Source organism: Stenella coeruleoalba, assembly GCF_951394435.1.
Source record: "Stenella coeruleoalba genome assembly, chromosome: X".
Taxonomy (NCBI): domain Eukaryota; kingdom Metazoa; phylum Chordata; class Mammalia; order Artiodactyla; family Delphinidae; genus Stenella; species Stenella coeruleoalba.
The window spans coordinates 103,903,373-103,915,758 of NC_137152.1; the positions used below are offsets into that span (position 1 = coordinate 103,903,373).

The 12,386-nt window shown below is 36.1% G+C and overlaps 1 long non-coding RNA gene across 2 annotated transcripts in view; it reads right to left on the reverse strand.

Moving 5' to 3' along the window:
- Positions 1 to 12,386, reverse strand: part of LOC307180924 — a 934,155-nt gene that overhangs the window by 145,954 nt on the left and 775,815 nt on the right. For both annotated transcript variants that reach the window (XR_013825801.1, XR_013825802.1), the window contains one exon: positions 9,489 to 9,570. This is a non-coding gene — a long non-coding RNA (uncharacterized lncRNA). The remainder of the gene's footprint in view (positions 1 to 9,488; positions 9,571 to 12,386) is intronic.

Consider the following 12,386-nt stretch of genomic DNA (forward strand, 5'->3'; position numbering starts at 1 on the left):
AATACTGCATGATTCTACTTATAGGAGGTATCTAAAATATACAAACTCAGAGAAATAAAGAGTGGAATGATGGTTGCCAGGGGCTGGGCATGGGAGAAATGGGGAATTTTTCACTTAAAAATTTGTGAAGAACATAAATCACATGTTAAGTTTTCTTTCTAGAAGAAAAAAATAGATAAAATTGGATGCCTCTGACTGCTTAACTGCTAAAGTCTGACTTTGTAACATATATTAATAATCAATCATAGAGAAAATTTTGGTAAACTGGAGATGTGGGGTACTAATCTAGTACCAAGAAACTTCACCTCTCACCATGTTTAAATAGTGTAAATATTCTTAAATACTGTTAATTACCATAGATTTATTCTCACAGTAGCTTCTTTACTTTTTTCTCCTTAGAAATTCATGGTGAATTACTATTTAATCTGTAAAGTATAGTATGTGGGGGATGTGACATATGAAAACTACCAAACTGACTGATTCAAGTAAATGTGCTTTACTGTGTGATGAAAAGTACAATGGCACCACAATGTCTGAGGTATGAGCCCAGTGTTCACTGTTTTTTAATAGTCAGGAAACACAAAAGTATTGTTTACTCAGAATGAAATTAAAAGAAAGATGGTAATATTTCTATCAATATGATCCTTGTAGATAGATCAGCTAGATATATCAGAGCCCAAAATGAGGTGTAATTTTAAATTAAAATTGCCTTGATCCAGTGTAATTTTAATTAGCAAAACAGTTTACAACTCTATCATTTAATGTGTAATGTGCAGCCCTGATCCTAGATACCTACTTTTACATGTTACTGAAATAATAGAATATTTTGCTTTGGGGTAAAAGGCAAAATAGTAGCTTGAGTAGAAAAAGTATATCATCAATCCTACTAATTGGGGTACTTCTCTTGTCAACTGTAGTTTTCTCTTTGAACTAAGTTACTTAAATTCTTAGTTAATATATTTCAAAAATAAATTTTCATTTAATAAATATGAATTTCCTAAGTATATGACAAATAAAGACTTTTGCCTTTGAAGCAATGACAGTCTCTCTCAATATTTTATCATAATGAAAACTTTCAGGTGCTTAAGCTGGAAGAGTTTTATTGTTCACAATAGTTTCAAATCAGTCTATGATGTCATATTTTTATGCTGATTTTTTAAACTTTTTACTTCATATTGGAGCATAGCTGATTAATAATGTTGTGATAGTTTCAAATGCACAGCAAAGTGACTCAGCCATACATATACATGTATCAATTCTCCCTCAAACTTCCCTCCCATCCAGGCTGCCACATAACATTGAGCAGAGTTCCCTGTGCTATACAGTAGGTCCTTGTTAGTTATCCATTTTAAATATAGCAGTGTGTACATGTCGATCCCAAACTGCCTGACTATACCTTCCTCCCATCCTCCCCCCTAGTAACCATAAGTTTGTTCTCTAAGTCTGTGAGTCTGTTTATGTTTTGTAAATAAGTTAATTTGTATCATTTCTTTTTAGATTCCGCATATATGTGATATCATACAATATCTCTCTCTCTCTGTCTGACTTACTTCACTCAGTATGACAATCTCGAGGTCCATCCATGTGGCTGCAAATGGTATTATTCATTCTTTTCAATGGCTGAGTAATAGTCCATTGTATGTATGTACCACATCTTCTTTATCCATTCCTCTGTTAATGGACATTTAGGTTGCTTCCATGTCTTGGTTATTGTAAACAGTGCTGCAATGAATATTGGGGTGCATGTATATTTTAGGATCATATTTTTCTAAAGATATATGCCCAGGAGTGGGATTGCAGAGTTATATGGTAGCTCCAAATTTTAGTTTTTTAAGGAACCTCCATACTGTTCTCCATAGTGGCTGTACCAATTTACATTCCCACCAACAGTGTAGGAGGGTTCCCTTCTCTCCACACCCTCTCCAGCATTTATTGTTTGTGGACTTTTTGATGATAGCCATATTGACTGGTGTGAGGTGATATCTCATTGTAGTTTTGATTTGCATTTCCCTAATAATTAGTGATGTTGAACACCTTTTCATGTGCCTATTGGCCATCTGCATGTCTTTGGAGAAATGTCTATTTAGGTCTTCTGCCCATTTTTTGATTGGGTTGTTTGTTTTGATGATATTAAGCTGCATGAGCTGTTTATAAATTTTGGAGACTAATCCCTTGCCAGTCATATCATTTGCAAATATTTTCTCCCAATCTGTGGGATGTCTTTTTGTTTTGTCTGTGGTTTCCTTTGCCATGCAAAAGCTTTTGAGTTTAATTAGGTCTCATTTGTGTGTGTGTTTTTTTATTTCCATTACTCTGGGAGATGGATCGAAAAAGATATTGCTACGATTTATGTCAGAAAATGTTCTGCCTGTTTTCCTCTAGGAGTTTTATAGTGTCCAGTCTCACATTTATGTCTTTAATCCATTTTGAGGTTATTTTTGTGTATGGTGTTAAAGAATGATCTAATTTCATTTTTTTTACATGCAGCTGTCCAGTTTTCCCAACACAATTCGTTGAAGACATGGTCTTTCCACCATTCTATAGTCTTGCCTCCTTTGTCATAGATTAATTGAACATAGGTGAGTGGGTTTATTTCTGGGCTTTCAATCCTGTTCCATCGATCTATATTTCTATTTTTGTGCCAGTACCATACTCTTTTGATGACTATAGCTTTGTAGTATAGTCTGAAGTCAGGGAGCCTAATTCTTCCAGCTCCATTTTTCTTTCTCAAGATCGCTTTGGCTATTCAGGGTTTTCTGGGTTACCTTACAAATTTTAAGATTTTTGTTCTGGTTCTGTGAAAAATGCCATTGGTACTTTAATAGGGATTGCATAGAATCTGTAGATTGCCTTGGGTAGTATAGTCATTTTGACAATATTGATTCTTCCAATCCAAGAACATGGTATATCTTTCCATCTGTTTGTGTCATCTTTGATTTCTTTCATCAGCGTCTTATAGTTTTCAGAGTACAGGTCTTTTGTCTCCTTAGATATGTTTATTCCTAGGTATTTTACTCTTTTTGAAGTGATGGTAAATGGGATTGTTCTTGAATTTCTCTTTCTGACCTTTCATTGTTAGTGTATGGAAATGCAACAGATTTCTGTGCACTAATTTCGTAACCTACAACTTTACCAAATTCATTGATGAGCTGTAGTAGTTTTCTGGTAGTGTCTTTAGGATTTTTCTATGTACAGTATCATGTCTGCTCCCAACAGTGACAGTTAAACTTCTTCTTTTCCAATTTGGATTCCTTTTATTTCTTTTCCTTCTCTGATTATCTCAGCTAGGACGTCCAATACTATGTTGAATAAAAGTGGCGAGAGTGGACATCCTTGTCTTGTTCCTGATCTTAGAGGAAATGCTTTCAGCTTTTCACCATTGAGTATGATGTTAGCTATAGGTTTGTCATATACAGCTTTTATTATGTGAGGTATCTTGCCTCTATGCCCACTTTCTGGAGAGTTTTATCATAAATGGGTGCTGAATTGTCAAAACTTTCCTGCATCTATTGAGATTGTTGTATGGTTTTTATTCTTCAGTTGGTTGATGTGGCGTATCACACTGATTGATCTGTGGATATTGAAAAGTCCTTGGATCCCTGGGATAAATCCCACTTGATCACGGTGTATGATCCTTTTAAAGTATTGTTGGATTCAAACTGCTAGTATTTTGTTGAGGATTTTTACATCTATGTTCATAAGTGATATTGGTGTGTAATTTTCTTTTTTTGTGGTACCTCTGTCAGGTTTTGGTATCAGGGTGATGGTGGCATAATAGAATGATTTTGGGAGTTTTCCTTCCTCTGATATTTCTTGGAATAGTTTCAGAAGTATAGGTGTTAGCTCATCTCTAAATCTTTGATAGAATTCACCTGTGAAGCCATGAGGTCCTGGACTTTTGTTTGTTGGGAGATTTTTAATCACAGTTTCAATTTCAGTGCTTGTAATTGGTCTGTTTATATTTTCTATTTCTTCCTGGTTCAGTCTTGGGAGATTGTACCTTTCTAAGAATTTGTCCATTTCTTCCAGGTCATCCACTTTATTGGCATATAATTGTTTGTAGTAGTCTCTTAGGATCCTTTGTACTTCTGTGGTGTCCGTTGTGACTTCTCTTTTTTCATTTCCAATTTTATTAATTGGAGTCTTCTCCGTTTTTTTCTTGATGAGTCTGGTTCAAGGTTTTTCAATTTTGTTTATCTTTTCAAAGAACCAGGCTTTAGTTTCATTGATCTTTGCTACTGTTTGTCTCCATTTCATTTATTTCTGCTCTGATCTTTATTATTTCTTTCCTTCTACTAACTTCAGATTTTGTTTGCTCTTTTTTCTCTAGTTGCTTTAGGTGTAAGCTTAGCTTGTTTATTTGAGATCTTTCTTGTTTCCTGAGGCAAGATTGTATTGCTATAAACTTCCCTCTTAGAACTGCTTTTACTGCATCCCATAGGTTTTGGATCATTGTGCTTACATTTTCATTTGTCTCTAGGTATTTTTTATTTCCTCTTTGATTTCTTCAGTTGGTTGTTTAGTAGCATATTGTTTAGCCTCCATGTGTTTGTGTTTTTTATATGTTTTCCTTGTAAATTATTTCTAATCTCATAGCATTGTCATCAGAAAAAATGCTTAATATAGTGTCAATTTTCTTAAATTTACTGAGGCTTGCTTTGTGGCCCAGCATGTGGTCAATCCTGGAGAATGTTCTGTGCGCACCTGAGATGAATGTATATTCTGTTTTTGGATAGAATGCTCTATAAATATCAATTAAGTCCATCTGATCTAATGTGTCATTCTAAGCCAGTGTTTCCTTATTGATTTTTCTGTCTGATCTGTCCATTAATGAAAGTGGGGTGTTAAAGTCCCCCACAATTATTGTGTTACTGTCGGTTTCTCCCTTTATGGCTGTTAGTATTTGCCTTATATATTGAGGTGCTCCTATATTGGGTGCATATATATTTACAATTGTTATATCTTCTTCTTGGATTGATCCCTTGATCATTATGTAGTATCCTTCTTTGTCTCGTAACAGTCTTTATTTTAAAGTCTATTTTGTCTGATATGAATATTGCTACTTCAGCTTTCTTTTGATTTCTATTTGTATGGTATACCTTCTTCCATCCCCTCACTTTCAGTCTGTATGTGTCCCTAGGTCTGAGGTGGGTCTCTCATAGACACCATATATATGGGTCTTGTTTTTGTATCCACTCAGCCAATCTATGTCTTTGGTTGGAACATTTAATCCATTTACATTTAAGGTAATTATCAATATGTGTGTTCCTGTTGCTATTTTCTTAGTTGTTTTGCATTTGTTTTGGTATGTCTTTTTTCTTTTCTTCCTCTTTTTTTCTCTTGTGGTTTGATGACCATCTTTAGCGGTGTTTGCTTTTTCTTTTTTGTGTGTGCATCTATTCTAGTTTTGGGGCTTCTGTTCCCATGAGCTTTTGATATAGCAGTCTATATATGTACAAGGTTTTAAGCTGCTAGTCTCTTTCCTGCCTAGAGGAGTTCCTTTAGCATTTGTTGCAAAGTTGGTCTGGTGCTGTTGAATTCTCTTAGCTTTTGCTTGTCTGTAAAGCTTTTGATTTCTCCATCAAATCTAAATGAGAGCCTTACTGTGTAGAGTATTCTTGTGTGGAGTTTCTTCCCTTTCATCACTTTAAATATATTATGCCACTCCCTTCTGGCTTGCAGTTTCTGCTGAGAAATGAGCTGATAACCTTATGGGAGTTCCCTTGTATATTATTTGTCATTTTCCCCTTGTTGCTTTTAATATTTTTTCTTTGTCTTTAATTTTTGCCAATTTGATTACTATGTGTCTTGGCCTGTTCCTCCTTGGGTTTATCCTGCCTGGGATTCTCTGTGCTTTCTGAACTTGGGTGACTGTTTCCTTTCCCATGCTAGGGAAGTTTTCAGCTATTATCTCTTCAAATATTTTCTCAGGTCCTTTCTATCTCTCTTCTCCTTCTGGGAGCCCTAAAATGTGAATGTTGGTGTGTTTAATGTTGTCCCAGAGGTCTCTTAGACTGTATTCATTTCTTTTCCTTCTTTTTTCTTTATGCTGTTCTGTGGCAGTGCGCTATTCTGTCTTCCAGGTCCCTTATCCATCCTCCTGCCTCAGTTATTCTGCTACTGATTCCTTCTAGTGTATCTTTTACTTCAGTTATCGTATTGTTCATCTCTGTTTGTTCATTAGTTCTTTTAGGTGTTTGTTAAACACTTCTTGCATCTTCTCGATCCTTGCCTCCATTTTTTTCTGAGATCCTGGATCATCATCACTATCATTATTCTGAATTCTTTTCCCAGAAGGTTGCCTATCTCTACTTCATTTAGTTGTTTTTCTGGGGATTTATCTTGTTCCTTCATCTGGGGCATAATCCTCTGCCTTTTCATTTTGTCTAACTTTCTGTGACTGTGGTTTTTGTTCCATAGGTTGCAGGATTGTACTTCGTCTTGCTTCTGCTATCTGCCCTCTGGTGGATGAGGCTATGTAAGAGGCTTGTGCATGTTTCCTGATGGGAGGGACTGGTGGTGGGTAGAGCTGGGTCTTGTCATTGCTCTGGTGGGCAGGGCCTGCTCAGTAAAACTTTAATCCATTTGCCTGCTGATGGTTGGGGTTTTGTTCCCTCCCTGTTGGTTGTTTGGCCTGAGGCGACCCAGCACTGGAGCCTACAGGCTGTTTGGTGGGGCTAATGGTGGTCTCTGGGAGGGTTCATGCCAATGAGTACTTCCAGAACTGCTGCTGCCAGTGTCCTTGTCCCCACAGTGAGCCACAGCTGCCCCCTGCCTTTGTTGGAGACCCTCCAACACTAGCAGGTAGGTCTGGTACAGTCTCCTATGGGGTCACTCTCCTTCCCCCTGGGTCCTGGTGCACACAAGCCTTTGTGTGTGCCCTCCAAGAGTGGAGCCTCTGTTTCCCCCAGTCCTGTGGAAGTCCTGCAATCAAATCCTGTTGTCCTACAAAGTCAGATTCTCTGGGGATTTCTCCCATTGCTGGAACCCCAGGCTGGGAAGCCTGACGTGGGGATCAGAACCTTCACTCCAGTGGGAGAACTTCTGTGGTATAATTCTTCTCCAGTTTGTGGGTTGCCCACCTGATGAGTATATGATTTGATTTTATCGTGATTGGACCCCTCCCACCATCTCATTGCGGCCCCTCCTTTGTCTTTGGATGTAGGGTATCTTTTTTGGTAGGTTCCAGCATCTTCCTGGGGATGGTTGTTTAGCAGTTACCTGTGATTCTGGTGCTCTTGCAAGAAGGGGTGTGCACACGTCCTTCTACTCCACCATCTTGAACCAATCTCCTCAGTGTCATACATTTTTAATTGACAATTTTGATCGTTATAGTTTCAACATATATTACATTTTAGTATGACTATAATTACTAAAATATTAGGCAGCCATTGTACAACAAGAATTAATATATTGATAAATTTTCCCACAGTTTTTCCAAGGCTGTGCTAAATGACATAATTCATTTAAATAATTTTTCCTGCCTTGATTAGTGTCTGTTCCCATATTACAAATCTGTTGTAATCTGTCAGCATAAAACATGTCTAAAATAACATTTATAGACATTTATTAGATATCACACACTATGCTACATCTTGAATGCCCTCATGAAATCTTCATAACAACTCTGAGAGACGTCTATTGATAGTATTTTATCTTACAAATAAAAGGGTTTCTACACGGTTCTTGGTTGCAAACAACAGAAATCACTTTTGACTCACTTAAATTTAAAATTAACTTATTGGGAAAATGTAAGTCCATAAATAAACTTAAAAGGGGGAAGACAGAGAAAACCAAAGCATACTCAAGAAACTACAAAAGGAAAAATCTGCTTAGGATTCTGTTAATAGAACCATTTCCACTGGATACTCACTCCTACCACTTACTTGACTGTCTTTGGAACCCCAGTGAGTTGCCAGTGGACTCTCCATTCAACCACAACCAATATGAATGATCTGTATATTTGTATCAAAATTCCACTCCCTATATATTCCTTAATATTTTTGTCTATTCCACCACATTTGCTTCAAAGCCCTACTTTCCATTAAGAGTGTAGTCTGACCTTATAAAAATTAAGCCATATAGGAGGAAATCAGAGTAAATGACCCCTATGAGAAATCTGATTGCAAAGTGGGTGTGGAGCATAGAAAACAGGAGTGGAAAGGGAGAAAGGAATTGAATCAAGCATGCTCAGCTTATTTTTAGCAAAAATTTCATTCATTTCCATATTAGCTCCTCTCCTGGGGAGGAGAAAGTGAATGTCCTGGAGTGTTATGATAATGGGTGGAATCCCCAGGATATATGGATGGAGCCATCAGGAATCTGGAAGAAGTTTCCCATTCCAGACAGCACATGTCTTTCTCTATCCCCTGAATTGAAAACTCTTTAAGAGCTGTATTAGTCAGTGTTCTCCATGATGAATTGTCTCACATGGTTATGGAAGCTGAGAAGTCCCATATAACCGCCATCAGCAAGCTGGAGACCCAAGAAAACCCACAGTGTAATTCATTTTGAATTTGAAGACATGTGCACCAGAGGAACTAATGGTGTAAAACCCAGTCTACAGACAGGAAAAGATGAGATGAGATGTCCAAGCTCAACAGTGGGACAGCAAAAAAGGCAAATTCTTTTTTCCTTTGCCTTTTGTTCTATTCAGGACTTTAATGGATTGAATGATGAGCACCCACATTGACAAAGGTAATCTACTTTACTGAGTCTACCAAATCAAATGCTTATCTCACCTGGAAATACACTCATAGAAACACCCAGAAGTAATGTTTAATATGGTGACCCTATGGCCAGTCAAGTTGATACATAAAAATAACCATCACAAGTCCACCCCTTTTCAACTTGGTACCTGTACATATCTCCTTAAACCATACTTAGTCCTCAACTAAAGACAATAACAAGGTCATAATCTAACTGAACATGATAAAACTATCCTGTGTACAACTGAAAATACACTGACCCCTGCCCCAGAAGAGAAGGTAAAGTCCTTAAGTAATGTTTACTCTTCTCCTTGATATTCCATAACTTAAATACTATGAAATTAGTAATACATACTATGATATAAAATCATTACATCTTATGTTACATAATAATGGAATAAGATTAAAATATATGTAAATATAAGTAAATTAATAAAATGTACATACCTGCAAATACATTTATAACAAAATAAATAGGAAATACTCATGACAATTACAATCCTCATTTCTGTAACTGGTCACATGGGTGTAGCTGATGTTTATAACTACTTTCTTCCACGACCCATTCTGTTCCCTTTGCCTTCAGCAAGCACCTCACCTCAGCTGGTTGTGGTTCTTTATATGGTGGGTGACTCAAACTAATTCTTGAAGGGTCTGGATCATTACTATACCTGCATAGATTGGGTTGTTGTAGTTTTCCACTAATCTTAACCACAGGACACAGTAATATTAAAAGACACCCTAAGGGATCCCCTTTATTCTGAACATAGTCTTCCTTACCTCCATTGTGGAGTAGTAATCCAACTTCCCCTTGATAGTCAGGATCGATCTCCCCAGGCAACAATGTAACATCCTTCTTTACCTGTTGATTCAGAGGCACAAGGATGACAAAGTGGCTGAGTGGCAGTTTTAGCTGAACAAAAAGCCAACTAGTTCACCAGAGAAAACCAGGAAAGAGCCAGTTAAAAACAGTTTCCCTGGGGTTAGAACAAAGCTCAAAGACTGGTTTAAAAAGTTACCCATTCCTGAAGTTAATTGGATGAGACTGTAGAGCATCGTATGCCCTAGAGAATTATTGAAAAAAAAAAAGGGTAAATCAATGAAGCCTAGCAGCTGGATTTGATATCAAATGAGTCAGATAGATTAACAGAGAGATAAAGGAAAAACACTGTCAAAAATAAGCTCTGCTCAGCCACTAGTAACCATAGAGTGTGCACATACCCAAGGCTGAGCCCCCTGAGGAGCAATACCAAGTATGTTCAATTAACTGAAGAAAACCATGGTTAAAAAGGTAAAGTTAGCTATAATGTCAATACCTTATCAAATGGATCATATCAATGAAGAAACAGAAATTATAACAAAGAACCAAACTGGAATTCTGAAGTTGAAAAGGACAATAACCAAACTGAAAAAAATTCACTGAGGGGGCTCAAGAGTTGACTTGAGCTAGCAGAAGAGACAGTAAACATTTAGATAAATCAGTAGAGATATGTAGTATGAGGAACAGTAAAAAAGAGAAAACATGAACAAAGTCTCAGAGAAATATAGTACACTTTTAAGTGAACCAACTTATACATAATTGGGAGTGCCAAAATGAGAAGAGAGGAAGAATGGAGTAGGAAAAAAAATATTCAAAGAAATAATGGCTGAAAACTTGCCACATTTCCTGAAAAATATTTATCTATACATCCAAGAAGACAAATTAATTCTACCCTGGTTAAAACCAAAGAGATTGAGATCCACACTCAGACACCATCATAGAGAAAATACTGAAAGCCAAAGAGAAAAGGAGGAAAGGAGGAAAAGAAAATGATTTAATGTATACAAAAAAACCTCAATTAGAAATAAACAGATGCCAGATGACAGTGGGGTGACACAGTCAAAGGCAAGAAAAGGGAGAAAAAAACTGTCAACCAAGAAACTTTTATCCAGCAAAACTATCTTTCAAATAGTAAGGTGAGATATGACATTCCAAGATAAGCAAAAACAGTATTCTTTGCTAGTGGACATGCCTTAAAAGAAATCCTAATGGAAATTCTTCAGTCTGAAATCAAGTAATCCCAGATGGTAATTCAAATCCACATAACAAAATAAAGAGCATGAGCAAAATAATTATGTAATTAGAAATTATAGAATTAATGTATATGTATTCCCCTTTCTTCTCCTGACTGATTAAAAAGCAATTATATGAAACTGTGTGTGTGTGTCTGGGCCTATAACATATAGACTGTAATATATTTGACAATAACACAGAAGATGTGAGAGCTAAGTTGTACTGAAGTAAAGAAGTGACACCAAATGTTAACTTGAACCCATAGTAACCCATAATGTGAACTAAAATTGATAAGAGGTAAATATAACAAACTCTCTAAATACAAACTTGATTCCATTTATTCACTTAGCTTCTTTAATACATACAGAATTTTATAAAGTAATCATAAAAATGTAATTTGGGGTGTTACAAGTACATACATGCAATGTATATAATGATAACACAAGAGAGGGGGTAAAATACTATATGAGTAACATTTCTGAATCTCAATGAAATTAGGTTAGTATGAATCTGAAGTAGATTCTGATACATTAAGATGTATATGTGGTAAATCCTAGAGGAAACAATGAGAAATTATCTCTAAAAAAATTTAGTAAGATAATCATTGATTAAACAAAAGTATGACAAAATAAAACATTGCCTTGATGCAAGAAGAAGCACTAAAACAAGAGTAGAGGAACAAAAATGTATTAAAACATAAAAAAACAAAAGTTAAAATGACACATAAATCCAGCTACGTCAACAGATTAAACAAGAATTGATTAAAAATTCAATCCAATTACAGACATTATTGGTGGATTAAAAAAACATTCCAGGGCTTCCCTGGTGGCGCAGTGGTTGAGAGTGTGCCTGCGGATGCAGGGGATGCTGGTTCGTGCCCCAGTCTGGGAAGATCCCACATGCCGCGGAGCAGCTAGGCCTGTGAGCCATGGCCGCTGGGCCTGCGCGTCTGGAGCCTGTGCTCCGCAACGGGATAGGCCGCAACAGTGAGAGGCCCACATACCACAAAAAAAAAAAAAAAAAAAAAAAAAGAAGATTCCAAATGTATGCTATCTACAGGAGATACACTTTATCCTCAAATATACAAATACTTTAAAAGTAAAAAGGTAAAAAGTATATTATGCAAACGGCATCATAAGATAGTTGGAAGGGGCTATTATCAAAATAATAGTGTATGAAACATGTTACTAGACATAAAGATGGACATTATACAACAGTAAAAGTGTAAATATATTAGAAAGATATAAAAAATAAAAGCACAAATATACACTTAACAACAGTGCCTAAAAAGACATGAAATAAAAACTGACAGAATTAAAGGGAGAAAGAAATAATCCAACAATAACAGAGACTTGAATACACCAGTTTTAATAATGAATACAACAAATAGGCAAAAGATTGATGAGGAAATAAAAGATTTGAACAACATTGTACAATAACTAAACCAAATGAACATCTATAGGCTATTCAACCAAAGAACAACAAAGTACAAATTTTTCTCAAGTGCACATAAATTGCTGTCCTGGATAGACCTTATGCTAGGTCATAAAATAATTGTCAATAAATTTAAAATTATTAAAAACCATTACACCCAGTATAATACATTCTCTGTTGAAAATGGAATA